Below are 12959 nucleotides of genomic sequence, written 5' to 3' on the forward strand. Positions count from 1 at the left end.
TTCCAGCGCTTGATGGACGGCGTGCTGCGTGACCTGCCGTTCCTCTTCGTTTACCTGGACGACATCCTCGTCGCCAGCACGTCCCGGGCCGAGCACCTCCTCCACCTCCGAACACTGTTCGGGCGCCTCAGCGAGCACGGCCTCATCGTCAACCCGGCCAAATGCCACTTCGGCACGACAGCCGTTGATCTTTTGGGCCACCACATCACCAAGAACGGGGCCGTGCCGCTGCCAACCAAGGTCGAGGCCATCACCACATTTCCACGTCCCCGCTCCATAAAGGCCCTGCAGGAATTCCTGGGAATGGTGAATTTATATCACCGCTTCGTGCCCCGTGCTGCTCAACTCATGCGGCCCCTCTACGAAGCCCTCTGGGGGCAAGCCGGCCAAGCACGACATCGTCTGGTCCGCAGCAATGGACGTGCCTTCCAAAGCTCAAAGCGGGCCCTCGCCGACGCAACACTGCTCGCTCACCCGGTGCTCAACGCTCCAATCGCCCTCACCACGGATGCCTCTGACTACGCGGTGGGCGCCGTACATGAGCAATGGGTGAACGGGGTTTGGCCACCACTCGCTTTTTTCAGCCCGCAGCTCCGGCCGAACGAGCTCAAATATAGCACATTTGACCATGAGCTCCTCGGTCTACACCTGGCCGTTCGCCATTTCCGCCACCTCCTGGAGGGCCGACCCTTCACGGCGTTCGTCGACCACAAGCCGTTGGTTTACGCAATGGCCAAGGTCACGGAGCCGTGGTCGGCCCGCCAACAGCGCCACCTCTCTGCCATGTCGGAGTTTACCACGGACATCCGGCACGTCGCCGGCAAAAACAACGCCGTGGCCGACTGTCTTTCTCGGGCCAGCGCGAACGCGGTCTACCTCGGCGTGGACTTCGCGCTTATGGCGGCGGACCAAACCACCGACACCACGGTGCAAGCCCTCTGGGCGGCGGACACGGGCCTCCGCCTGGCCGACATCCCCTTCGCGGACACTGTCCTGCTTTGCGACGTCTCCCAAGGCCAGCCTCGCCCCATCGTGCCCGTTACCTGGCAACGCCGCATCTTCGCCTCCCTCCACGGCCTTTCCCACCCGGGCCGGAAAGCTTCCCAGAAGCTGGTATCGGCGCGATTCGTCTGGCACGGCCTTCGACAGGACGTCCGCGATTGGACCAGCACCTGCACAGCCTGCCAACAGGCCAAGGTCCACCGACACACCCAGGCCCCGCTGGCACCTTTCACCGTGCCCGAAGGACGTTTCGACCATGTCAATGTGGATCTGGTGGGCCCCCTCCCCCCATCACGGGGGTTCACACACCTGCTCACCATGGTGGACAGGACCACCAGGTGGCCGGAGGCCGTTCCCCTCGTCTCCACCACCACCGCCGAAGTGGCGCAGGCTTTCATCGCTACCTGGGTCGCCCGCTTCGGCGCACCGGCGGACATCTCGTCGGACCGCGGACTGCAGTTCACCTCCGAGCTGTGGGGCACGGTCGCCCGCAACCTGGGGGTCAAGCTCCACCATACTACGGCCTACCACCCCCAAGCCAACGGGTTCTGCGAGCGATTCCACCGCTCCATGAAGGCCGCGCTCATGGCCAGCCTTCAAGACGGCGGTTGGGCCGACCGGCTGCCGTGGGTCCTTTTGGGCCTCCGCACAGCCCCCAAGGAGGACCTCCGGGCATCCACCGCCGAGCTTGTCTACGGCCAGGCGCTACGCGTCCCGGGCAAATTCGTGCCCGACGCTGCCAGTCCCTGGTCCGCAGCTCACTAGCGCTCGGACCTCCAGGAGGCCGCCCGACGGTTTGCCCCCGTGCCAACATCCCACCACGGTGACCCCCAGTCCTACGTCCCCCAGCGCTTCGCACAGCGGAGGTCGTTTTTGTGCATCATGACGCACATCGGGGGCCACTCCGGCCGCCGTACGACGGGCCCTTCCGGGTCCTGCGACGTGACGACAAGTCATTCGTCATCGACATCGGCGGCAGGTCGGACCGGATTGCGGTGGACCGCCTCAAGCCGGCGCACGTGGACATCGACCAACCGCCACGGTTGGCCCTTCCGCCGCGGCGAGGCCACCCCCGTCCATGGTGCCCCCCACTCGACCGCCCACCACCACACCGGACCCCCCCCCCCCCCACGACCCGCCAGGGGTCGCTTCGGCCAGGTCATCAGGACCCCCCTCAAATTGACCCTGCCGGTGCAAGTCGATTCTGGGGGGACGTGTGTAGCGGCTACCACTGGGTTTACACAATCGCCTTGCACCTACCAAGGACACGGAGCGATCACCATGCCGGGCTCATCCAGGACGCCCGGGCAGGCCCGCGCTCAACTTGCCAGGCCTCGGCCGGGACGCCCGGGCATGCCCGGGCACTCCCGGCCACGCCCGCTCTCGACTTGCCAGGCCGCGTCCGGGACGCCCGGGCATGCCCGGGCATGCCCGCCCTCGACTTGCCAGGCCGCGGCCAGGACGCCCGGCCACGCCCCCTCTCGCCTTTCTCGGGCAAACGCTCCGGTATAATGTGTGTATATATATTGCTGCCCGATAAACGGGCTTTTCAGAGTACCCGAGTTGTTTTGTGACAATAAAGAAACTCGGACGAATTCCAGCTTTTTGTCGCGTCCATTCTTCCGATTACGTAGGAGCACAGCTCCTTCAATACTTTGTTTCTCTGGTTTTCAAGGTCAGGGAATCTATTTATGATGGTTTCAGAGTGATATGATGTGTTTTATGCCATTTGTCTCATAAAAATAATGTGGGCAGAAATGTCCAAAACTGTGTGATCTGTAGTGGTGTGGCCATTGTGTAGTGTGCATGTAGTCTTGCATATCAGAAACTTGCATGTAGTGTAGCATATCAATAGCTTGCATGTAGGCCTACTCTAGTTGCTAGTATGCATAACATGGTAGTGGTTTTGCTGTTGCAGGTGATTGCATGAGAGGTACGATGATGACCCAGGCAGAGAAACAGGTGGTGGAAGGAAGCTTGTCACTGAAAAAGGAACCCAAGAGGAGACGCCAGGACACTGACATTGACTACACAAAGTGCATAATATGTCAAGGACTTGGTGCAAAGGGACTATATAATATTACAACACCAGACAAACTAGTTTTGGCCATGAAGGCTCGACAAGATGAGACATTTGAGAGACTCAAATATGATTTGGCTACTGGTACATGGCTGACAGACAAAATGCCCAAATGGCACAGTAAATGTAGAAACTGGTACACGAATGAAAAGCGTTACAAACTTGCTGAAAAGAAGAACATTGGAAGCAGTGATGCTGAAGACTTGAACCAGCCTGGGTGCAGTACCTCTTCCCAGCATTCAAGGTTAACCAGGACCAACACACCAACATTTGATGCGAAGAATGCATGCCTCATCTGCAACAAACGGTGGATGCGTGGCAAAGAGCCAACATGCAGAGTATCTACAGAAAACAGTCAGCAAAATATCATAGATAAGGCAAAGCAACTAAACAGAGAGGACATTCTCCTCAGACTGGTTGGTAAAGGGCATGACATGGTGGCCAATGATATATCATACCACAAGCCATGCATGGCTTCATTCAAAGCACATCGTGTCCCCACTGGGAAATCAACAACACAAAACCTGTATGATGTTGCATTTGAGCGACTCCTAGAACAGCTACAGACCCCCCTTTTCCATGACATGTGTGGGTACTTGGTGAAGTCACTGCGGGACCAATACAGGGCCATTTTACGAGAGCTAGGAGTAAAAACAGCAGACTCGTACTGATCTATCACCCTCAAATTGAGGCTGCAACAGAAGTATGGCAAGCGAATTTCCATCCTCGATCAAACATGTGGATCAGGATTCATTTGCGCATCAACCATACGCCTTGGTGATGCACTGGAGAAACTGAGGCACCTAGAAGCAGCGCAACATGAGGATGAAAAGCATCATACACTTCGGCATGCAGCAAAGATACTCCGAGCAGATTGCAAGCAATGCAAAAGACAATGCCGAAATGAACAGGCAACAGAGATTTCTTTTGCAGCTGCTGCCAGACTTATTCCTGATTCCCTGTTCAATTTCACAGCTATGCTGCTCAGTGAGACACTAACAAAACTGCAGGATTCTGGGAGAGTACTGGTCAACCAGCCAACAATAGAGAAAGCCCTCATCACATCACAGCAATAGGGTGGTCATTCATGGCAATGACACAGATATAATCATCATTTGTATCTACTATGCTGCCAGCATTCTGGAAGATCTTCCTGAACTGTGGGTAAGAACTGCTGCAGAGACATATCTGCCCATACACCAAATGGCTAGGTCACTAGGACCTTCGAAATGTCGTGCACTTCCCTTCATCCACAGCCTGAGTGGAAGGGATACGACCAGCTACCCATTCTTCACTGGCAAAAAGACCTGGTTGAACCGTAGCTATACCACAGATATAACTGAGCTCGAACACTTTGGTGAGCAAGGTCAGAACCGCAACCAGATCACATCAGACCTCATCAACCAGGCACGCAAACTTGTCATTGCTGTGTACACTAACAGATCTGATGACTTTGAGGACTGCGATCTTGGAAAGCTTAGAGCCTATAAATTCCTGATCAACAGGTCAACCATGCTGAAACTACTCCCACCAACAGAACATACATTCCTTCTACATCTACAGCGTGCAGCTCTTGCAACTATTATAGATAAGACTGCACATGTGGCCAAGCCTCAGCTTCCCCCATTTGTGGATTATGGTTGGGCTCTGGAGGATGGGAAACTAGTTCCGGTCCTGTCAACTCAATCAGCCTGGCCACAGACAATTACAAAGGCTGTTGCATGTGGCTGCACCAAAGGCTGCAACAGGAACTGTTCCTGTGCCAGGAACAACGTGGCCTGTTACATTGTATGTCGTTGCCAGGGATCAGCCACCAAGTGCAGCCGAGTGAAATACATTGCAGCATTTGACAGCAGTGACAGTAGTGACAGCAGTGACTCAAACAGTGACAATTAACTGTATACCATCAGCTGTTCACATGGACACTTGTATTGCAGCATTATATTGAGTGGTAGACCTGTTCATAGGATGCAACATTGTGGCGTGTATCACTGACATGAATTTTACAAATATTTGCCTCAGCCATTTGGCTTGCATTCCAAACTGTGAAGCACATGCAGTAGTTCATTTCTCATGTAATCTGTTCTTGGTAACTAGTACCTTTCTGTACCATTATTGTTCTTACAACAACAGTAAACTACTGTGTATTGTTATTGTAGATTTTCTGTGTCATGGTCGCCTTAAAATAATATATTAACATGTAATAAATATTAGGCCTAGTACATGGTATAAAACACATCATATCACTCTGAAACCATCATAAATAGATTCCCTGACCTTGAAAACCAGAGAAACAAAGTATTACACATGAAAATAAGATAACAATTGACGACAATATGGAGATTTAAAAATATGGCGACCATCTTGGACGCCATCTTGAATTGCACAGTTACAGTAGCCTGTTGGAAAGGTTGTCCACCTGGAAGTTGTTGCTGGGGGTCTAAGGAATCCAACCATATACAAGAACCTTTTATAGCAGACCGTGTCTGTTATCACAAAAAATGGGGGGTTTGCCCCCTGGGCATATTGTCGTCTTCAGAGTTCAGAGCCGCAAGGCTCTATATATGCCACGCTCCACATACAAGTCAGATGTTAAATAAATAAAAGGCCATCAAGCTTCCGAAAATTTTAACTTTATTTCCGGTGTCTTTGACAAATTTTAATACTACTTTGACATCCTAGTCGTGGTACAAATGGTATAGAAATATCCGAATGACTCGAAACAGCCCAATCGATCTCGGTGGCTTATGCTTCTCGTATAACAGTGTAAGTGGAAATTTAGCAATTTTAGCGGACATTTAAAAAAAGAATGGCCGCCATGTAGAAGTTAATCTACATCTACATCCTAATCAGTTGGCTAATCAACTGCATTTAAAGAGTATCTACACACGATCATCACTGCAAAGATTCATGCTGTATCACAATGCGAACGGTTTTTTGTGTTAGCCACCTAGCTATGCCTGGTCACAAACCTCAGATTAATGCCCCTTATTCTTACACGGGAAGGAATCCAGGACAATCGAACAATTAATTGATCGTCTCAATTTAGCAATGTTGATCAGATCAGATGTAGTACTGTATCTCGAAAATCGGATCGGAGGTGCATGATCCAGCCTGGAGGGATTCCAACAACTTTTTTTTTCTTTTTTTTTTGGATACAATATAATTGTTTTTGGATCTCGTGAAAGAGCTAACATTAATCACACAAAAAGTCAAACCAACACATGAAACAAAATAAGGGGAGCGGTAGACAAGATGGGGAGAGAGGGGGAAGGACACAAACACAACATTTGAGAGCAGGGACATCGGGAGAAATGTGGGAGGGGGAGGGCTTGGGGGGAGGTGGGAGAGGTATAAAACATATGGACACTGCAAGCCGCAAGGACTTCAAGGCAAGAAGTTGGAATTTCAAAAAAATGTATCTGGGGTGAATTAGCGGGGGTAGAAAAGATCAAGGTCTTGGATGGGGGGGATAATAAGTTCTCTCTTCTCTTCCACCCTTCAAAGTGGATAATGAATGAGAGAAGATGACTCCACTTTGAGGGTTGAAGCCAATTTTCCATTCCAATGCCAAGATAATAGCGAAAAGTTCAGCCAGGAATAGGGAAAGAGCATCCGTTAACCTTATGCAATTGATCACCTTTTAAGAACATGTGCGATGTAAAAACGCAGCAGCTGTTCTTTTTGAGTAATTGGGTCTTTGTAAAACAGCCTGGCTGGTTGCATCACTCATGGACTCTCTCGATCTGACCATGTAAGTCCAGGGCTGGGCCAGATAGTCGCAAGTCCACCTTTTCGCCGCAAATATGAAATAAATCCATCCATTGGAATATTTTGAACGTTTCTGCGGGATGTGGGAATTTCAATTATTAACGATGGTGCCCCATTGGTTCGGGTGGTCAGCCTTCTCTTCCACGCTTTGAGCGGCGATAACCACGGCTATTGCAACGATTCGATATCCTGTGCTGATAGCTACTCGCCACCTCAAGGATTTTGATATGAATTTGTGTTCTCTACAACATCCAGCTTGAAATTGAGGCGTTTCTCTCGTTTCAGTTTTACATTTTGAAATACCTTGTTTAATCTGTATTTGTCGGCCACAATGGCGGTGTTCGTAGTACGCTTCAGTTCCCACTCTCGAAATATAATAATTCCAATGAAAGTTTTACTTTCATTTCAATTATTAACGATGGTGCCCCATTGGTTCGGGTGGTCAGCCTTCTCTTCCAGTTCCACGCTTTGAGGGGCGATAACCACGGCTATTGCAACGATTCGATATCCTGTGCTGATAGCTACTCGCCACCTCAAGGATTTTGATATGAATTTGTGTTCTCTACAACATCCAGCTTGAAATTGAGGCGTTTCTCTCGTTTCAGTTTTACATTTTGAAATACCTTGTTTAATCTGTATTTGTCGGCCACAATGGCGGTGTTCGTAGTACGCTTCAGTTCCCACTCTCGAAATATAATAATTCCAATGAAAGTTTTACTTTCATCCGCCATACTTATTAAATCGTCTTTCACCATTTTCTTCTGCTTTACTAATTAAGCAGGATCGATGCTTGCAGATAAAAATCACGGATCACGCATTCACGCTGTTATCAGTATTTTAAAAGGAAAAATGATTTTGTTGTGTGTGGAAGTGCTGTACGGTGCTGGCTCTTCAAAATGCAGCTTCCGGAGTGAATCATGTGGCTGTTTAAATCACCATGGGAAATGGCTCATAATCTACTTTAATCCCTCCCCCTCCTGTCTTCCCTCACTGTTCACAGAACGGTTTAAATAACTGAAGTGGATTGGTTCGCTGTGCTGTGAGCTCTGCTCTGCTCCGCGTGGTCTTCATCCAGTATTTCCTTTGTTGAGATTTAAAAAATACCATTATTTTGTTTCGTTTAACGTCAAATAAGCTATTGTCAGCTTTAGAGACATGGCGGTTAGAAGTTATGGTGTTTGGAACATCTGTGCGTGATGCGAATTACTCTCAGGTGCCCCTAATGATAATAAAGGATGGTACGTACGTTCATCTCGATGCCTAAAAGGAGCCGCACCATCACCATGGTCTTCAGCGTGCGAATCGTGAACGGCTGGTGCGGCGCAAAATCGGGACTCGCCTGACGGGTAAGTGGAGATCCTTGATCCGTTGTAGTTACTACACCACGGGGTGCGTTATACTTATACTTGATGGTGCGTTATACTTATAGGTGTTACCACAACACGTGGTACCCTAGGTTCGTTTTAGTGCACTATTGATGGTCCGTTGTTGTTGTTGCCACACCAAGGGGTACCCTGGGTTCGTTGTAGTTACCACACCAATGGATATCCTTGGTGGTCCCTTATAGTTGCCACATCACGGAGTACTCTGGTTCCGTTGTAGTTACCACACCACGGTGTACCCTTTGTGGACCCTTATGGTTACCACATCACGTGGTACCCTGGGTCCCTTATAGTTACCACATCACGTGGTACCCTGGGTCCGTTATAGTTACCACATCACGTGGTACCCTGGGTCCGTTATAGTTGCCACCACGGGGTACCCTGGATTCATTGTAGTTGCCACACCACGGGGTACTCTGGGTCTCTTATTGTTACCACACCACGGTGTAACTTTGGTGGTCTTTTATACAGACTTGGCATTTAATATGGAATATTTTTTTTGTGGGGGTGAACTTACTTTTCAAGATGACTTAGAACCAAAAGTTCATTGGAATTATGTTGAAATTATTCCAGATTTTGTTAATGTGACCTTTAAAAGAAACAAAAACCACATTTGACATTTCAAAGCAAATAAATTGATCCTTGAAAGTGATGTAAACTGAAATTGAACTCGATTCACGGACAGTACTGTGTTAAACTTCTGTACCTTTTCCAGAAGTATCTCTTTATTTTGCACATTAGCCAAATTTTTTTTCAACAAAAACAAAAGCTAAATTATGACTGGGATTACGGACAGTAAAATTACAGTTCAGTACTTCGTGTAACCCCCACGAGCATTCAGGAGAGCACGTACACGTCGAGGCATGCTGTTCACGAGATTTGCCAAGGTTTGGACAGGAATCGCTTGCCATGCAGTGACAATAGTCTGCTGCAATTCACGCACAGAGGTCGGCTGCTGGTCCAAGTTGTCGATTTGACGCGTTAATTCTGCCCCCAAGTTCTCTATCGGATTCATATCCGGGGACATGGCAGGCCACTCAATATGCTCGACACCACGGTCAGCAAGAAAGTGTTGGATCATGCGAGCACGATGAGGCAGTGCATTGTCATCTTGGAAGACAAAGTTTCCTCGAAAGGCTGCACGAGCAAATGGAAGCAATGTTTCTTCCAGAATGACCCTGAACTTGAACTGGTTCAGGTTTCCATTCAGAACAACCAGGTCAGTTTTGCCCCCTGCATGAAAAGCAGCCCAAATGGTCACCCCACCACCTCCAGCTTGGACTCTTGGCACTATACAATCTTCGATGTGGGCTTCATGCACTTGTCTGCGCACTCGGGCGCGGCCATCTTGACGATAGACCAGAAATCTAGACTTGTCGCTGAAGGTCACGTGATTCCAGTGTCCTGGCTGCCATTGACGGTACTCTCTGGCCCACTGCAATCGGCGCTGGCTGTGTTGTCTGGTCAGGCGTGGCTTTCTCAGGGGACGCCTGGCACGATAGCCTGCTTGAACCAGTCGTTGGTTGACTAGCCTTCTGGATACAGGCACATTTGTCAGTTGCTGCCACCTCGCCCTAAGCCGATTAGCTGACTTGGTACGGCCATTGCAGACTAACCGGTGCAGCTGGCGATCATCTCTCCTTGTGGTTCTGCGTGGACGTCCTGGCCTCAGTATTGGAGTAGGGACACCCCTCTGAGCATTTCGTTTCGGGATCTTTGACACTTGATCTTGAGTGATGCCATACTGCCGAGCAATAGCACGCTGTTTCATGCCAGAATTTCGTAAAGCCACCACTCCATGACAAACAGCATTGTCAAGTTGACGGACCATCTCCAGAGGAAGCGGCAATAACTTTTGTAGACGTGCAGCAGTTGTTTTCCACTAATACAGAACGCAACAACCCTTATATACCCGATTGTGAAGCCAATCGTCAAATGTACCTGTCCTTACATTTTGTCACGCCACCTGTGATATAATCCTGTTATTGACTTCTTGATGCGAAAGACAATCAGTGACATGGTTCTTTCAACAAAGACATCACCGAAGGGTAAAATAAACTCACCAGATTGATATACTGAGTTCAGAAAGTAAACCCAAGTCAAGAAAAAAAAAAATTCCATATTAAATGCAAAGTCTGTAGTTGCCACACCATGGGGTACCCTTGGTTTGTTATAATACTTACCACCACAGTGTACCCCCTTGGTCTGTTATAGTTACCACACCATGGGGTACCCCCTTGGTTTGTTATAGTTACCACACCACAGGGTACCCTTTCTCCGTTGTAGTTATCACACCACGGGGAACCCTTCGTGGTCCGTTATACTTGTACTTACCACACCACGGTGTAACTTTGGTGGTCTGTTATAGTTACCACACTAAGGGGTACCCTTTGTTTGTTATAATACTTACCACACCACGGTGTACCCTTGGTGGTCTGTTAGTTACCACACCATGGGGTACCCTTGGTGGTCTGTTATAGTTACCACACCACGGTGTACCCTTTCTCCGTTGTAGTTACCACACCACGGTTTGGGTGCTGTTACTTTCTCTGTTACTCCCCTGAGCATCTGCACGTATTCACACGCATCACCTTTCTTTGACACCACCTTCCATCGCAACGCAAACATGACTTGTGTGTTTATTCTCAATGTAGAGTTTCGTTGAGATGAGACAAGAACATCAAATTATGTATATCTGATCGGTGTTTTTTTTTTCTCCTCCTTTTTTTTGGAAAAGGTGTTCCTTGCATCGTGCACTTGCAGCTCACCTGGGTCATTAATGCCTTGTGTAGTTGTACCCATTGGTTGAGTGTCTAAATAGCTCATGTTCTGTTTTGTTCATCAAGGGTTTTGAATGCACCGAAAGGCACGAATTCAATATTTATGGCATCGAAGATGTAACGAAATGAAACGATGCGGAATAGTGCCATGAAAAATCAAAAAACGTGAACAATTTTTTTTTTAAATGTCTGTTCAGCGTAGTACCGTTCCTATTCATGTTGGTGTACTTTGTGTTTGATAATTATCAATCATTGTTTGACACGGAACTGTGGTGCAGGAGAGGCCATCAGGCCCATCAAAGCCTGCACTATTATCGCCAACCTATGGTGGTTTGGCCGTGCTTTATCATTTTTTAAATGCCGAGCATCAAGCAAGGAAGCGGCACGTACCATTCATTTCTCAAGTCTTTTGTATGATTTGACCGGGGTTTGAGCCGCCGACCTCCTAGACTCGGAGTTTCCGCTGTAACCATTACACTGCTGAGGCTGAGTTGATGTGACTCTCCCCTCTTTTGAGAAATTATCTAAACATCACAAGGTTATCTTTGAGGAAGGTGTTGGGGCTTTTTTTTTTTTACCACACCACGGGGTAAACGGTTTTTTTTTTTTGTTGTTTTTAAATACCCTAATGCTAATTACAAGGGTGTGTTTTAATATTTGTGTAACCTGGAGTAGTTTTGTCTTATAAATGATGTAAGCTCATGGCACCAGTCAGACTTTATTCAGACTTGACAAAATTGACTTAAGACACTGACTTGGGACTTGCATGCAACTTGATTTTATAATAACTTGTTGACAATGTTCGGAAAATAATCATTTAATTAAAACTGGGTTTTTTTATTTATTTGTATACAGAGTCGAGGCTCGTGAAAGAGCTAACATTTAACAAACAAACAAATCAAACAAACAAGCAAACAAAGTATATAAAAAGGGGAGCGGTCGACAAGATGGGGAGAGAAGGGGAGGAAGCGCACAAACACAGCATTTGAGAGCAGGGACATCGGGAGATGTGTGGGAGGGAGAGGGTCTGGAGGGAGGCAGGATAGGTATAAAACACAAGGACACCAAGGACTTCCAGGAAAGAAGTCAAAAGTCACCTCAAAAAAGTGGATTTGGGGTGAAATTAGCGGGGGTAGAAAAGATCAAGGTTTTGGATTGGGGAAGATAAGAGATGGTGGTGAACAGCCGTTTTAAAGACCTGGAGGGAGGAGTGGGATTGAAGAGAGTGAGGGAGTTTGTTCCAGAGGCGGGAGAAAAGAGGAATGAAGGAGTGAAGGTGAGCAGAGAGTCTTGATTTTGGCAGTTTAACCATAAGAGGGTTGCAGGCAGATCTTGTGCGAACTGTAGGAATATTTGGGGGACAGAGCCCAGAGAGAGCTGGGGGAGCAAGGCCGGAGAGGAGTCGGTAGAAGACGGAAAGACCACCAACCTGCCTGCGGTGAGTAAGTGAAAGGCCCTCGGACATAGTGTCATCGCGGGAGATTCCAATGATGCTGAAGGGAGAGTTTGAAATAAATGGTAAATTATTTTCAGTTGACGGTACGCACGGTTCGGTCGATGACGACATATACCCTTGTATATGTATGGTGCGCCAGAGGTCACGGCTGCCGGGTCGCATACTGTTCTAAACTAACGTTAAAGAGTGTACCTGACAGTGTACCTCCAGACAGCACAGAGTACCCCAGGGCCAAGTGGCAAGCACCAGTTTTACCAACGTAGGATACCTGGTGTTGGCCTAATGGTTTGGGTGGTGGGCTTGGGATCATAAGGTCCTGAGTTTGAATCCCATTGAATTAATGATAGGTGGGGGTTGACTCGGCCTGTCATCCTTCCGAGGTCGGAAAAATGAGTACCAGATAACTTGTTATAGAGAGGCATTGCATCAGCGGCAGACGCGCCCACAGAAAAATGATGCAACCAGCAGCCAGGTGGCTGCACACGAAT

General features: G+C 48.4%; 1 protein-coding gene across 4 annotated transcripts in view; it reads left to right on the forward strand.

Moving 5' to 3' along the window:
* The first annotated feature begins 7505 nt into the window (after nt 1-7505).
* The window catches only part of LOC137435381 (TSC22 domain family protein 4), a 117775-nt gene continuing 112321 nt past the window's right edge, over nt 7506-12959 (forward strand). The window contains exons 1-2 of one of the 4 annotated variants that reach the window (XM_068129126.2): nt 7506-7519; nt 7854-8199. The gene's annotated coding sequence lies outside the window, so the exon portion shown is untranslated. Of the gene's footprint in view, nt 7520-7705; nt 8200-12959 lie in introns of those variants that run through there. The other 3 variants (XR_010986049.2, XM_068129127.2, XM_078784349.1) reach the window with 3 other exon arrangements.

The sequence above is a fragment of the Myxine glutinosa genome, chromosome 9, assembly GCF_964187855.1.
Source record: "Myxine glutinosa chromosome 9, kmMyxGlut1.1, whole genome shotgun sequence".
NCBI lineage: Eukaryota > Metazoa > Chordata > Myxini > Myxiniformes > Myxinidae > Myxine > Myxine glutinosa.